Here is a 2,500-nt window from a genome sequence, read left to right as displayed (position 1 = left end):
TAGATTTCCATTTTTCTGACGTGGCGGTGGAATATAAAATGAGACAGAAATACCTAGAAAGAAAGATGACTGAGGTAATGATATTGCTTCATCTGAAAAAAGTAATTTTAGCTGAATGTACAATGAGTGAAAAGTTTTCAGCTGTAAAAGAAGCATTCAATTAACAGCAGCTTTGTAAATCGTCCAGTATTACTGAGACTGAACCATGTAAAAAATTAGATTTGATGTATATAGAAAGTCATTGCATCCACAGCGTAGTTTATGATTAAAAAATATATATATATATATATATATATATATTATATATATATATATATTTAAATATAAGATATATATATATATATATATATATATATATCATACCAATAGAGGGAGAAGTACCCGATGTGTTTACCAGAGACTGTCCCATATGGAAGGGTTAGAGAAATGAAAATCAGGATTGGCAACCAGGAAACCGTCAAGAGATCAACGCGTGTAAATTGAAAAATGAGAAAAACATACAATACAATGTTGTATGAGGAAGACTGATACATAACATAAATACTGCAAAATCACAGAAATAGTTATACCCGGAATTATAGGAACCAGAGGGTATAAAAGGCCAAACATAATAAAGATTCAATGAAGAAAAAGAAAAAAAGGGGGAAGGAGATCACGTAAAACAACCACGACGACTATCCAGATGCAGATGGTCCTCGAGAGACGCAGTAACACTCCGACAAGTTGTACATGAACGAGCGAACGAGAGGAGAGGGAAAAACGGTATTCTTCGTTGATTTGTTTTCGCTCTTGTGTTTACATCTTGTTCGCCGTGGGTCTTGTATAGGTGCCATAGACGGAGGACTTTTGCAGTAGGTGGCATTCAGAAGCCTAATGATTATAATAATATTTATGATGATGCTGATATTACGATAAAACTTCAAATGAAACAAAATAATAATGGCGGCCGATAAAACTGATTTAATTTTGGTAATGATAGAACTAATAACAATGATGATAATGAAAATTATAGCACTCATAATAATGATAGTGGTAATAATATCCATTATATGATATTGATAAAGATAATAATGATTATATAAGTGACAACAGTAATAATTATAGTAGAAAAAAATAATAAGAATAATGAAACATATCCTAACAATGATAGTAACAACAGTAATAGATGCCCTAACGATCCCAACAATAAGAGTCATAATCATTAATGATAGTGACGATGATGAAAATATCGCTCCACAACAACAACAATGACGATGAGATCAGCAATGATAGCAACAACAACAACAACAATAATAACCAAATAATAACAATAATGATAATAATGACAACAATAACAATGGTAACGATGATTTAATAGCACTGATGATGATAACTATAATAAAGAATATGGTGATGAGTGATGGTAGCTATAAAAAACAACAATAGTAGCAATGATAATAGTTAGGATGGTGATTATTAAAGGTTTCTAGCTAGTAGATAACGATAATAATAATCATAAAAGTAATAATGATTGTCAGTACTCTCATCTTCACTGCCATAATCATCGGTCTCGTTACCACGCATCAGGACCACCATAACAATAATGATAATCATAATCATACTTATTTTCCCTATTACCATTAATAATAAAAACAACAATAATAGTGATACTTTGGAGGAAAAGCAAAAAACATTAAGTGGCTGCCGCAATTATTGTTATATTCACTCTCCCTAAGTGCGTGGCGCCACGCGAGGCACAGTCCGTGGCACTGGCTTGCAATGGCCTTACGTTGTGTTGTGTTGCCTCTTGTCAAGACGCAGCTCCGGCCGCTGCTGTTGGATGGTGATGATGGCTTGGTAAGCATGGGAGGAACATGATAAGGAATGAAAAGATAAAAGTAATGATAATGAAGATGATATTAACAATTATAATGATAATGATGGTAATAATGATAATGATAATGTAATCATTATAGTAATAATTTTAATGATAACAATAACAATCACAAAATTGATGACAGTGATAATAACAATAACAACACTCAAAATAGCAATAGCAATGACAATGATAGTAATGATGAGAACAACAGCAACAACAAAACAATAACAGCAAAAAGAACAATGACAAGAATAATTATAATAACGATGGTTAAAATGATAATGGTAACAATTATATTGGTGATAATGATAATAATAATGATAATAATGTTCTTACCAATAATATGATAATAATGATGGTAATCAAACAGTACCAACAATGATAACAGCAACGATACCAATAATAATCAATTTTGAAATGACAGTAATGAAAATGATGGCAATACTAATAACAATTGTAAATATGATAACCACAATTAAACTTTCTATATCATAAAACACAAGGCTGACAGTGATAGTAATAATAATAACAATAATGATGAGCCTAAGAATATCATTATATTTAAAATGTTACTGGCAAGAATAATAATTCAAAAAATGGCAATGATAAACACAACGAGAACAACAAACAACAATAATAACA

The sequence above is a fragment of the Penaeus japonicus genome, unplaced genomic scaffold (assembly GCF_977035675.1).
Source record: "Penaeus japonicus unplaced genomic scaffold, GWHDUDI00000001_assembly GWHDUDI00000024, whole genome shotgun sequence".
Taxonomy (NCBI): domain Eukaryota; kingdom Metazoa; phylum Arthropoda; class Malacostraca; order Decapoda; family Penaeidae; genus Penaeus; species Penaeus japonicus.
Note: the sequence above shows the minus strand (reverse complement) of the source record.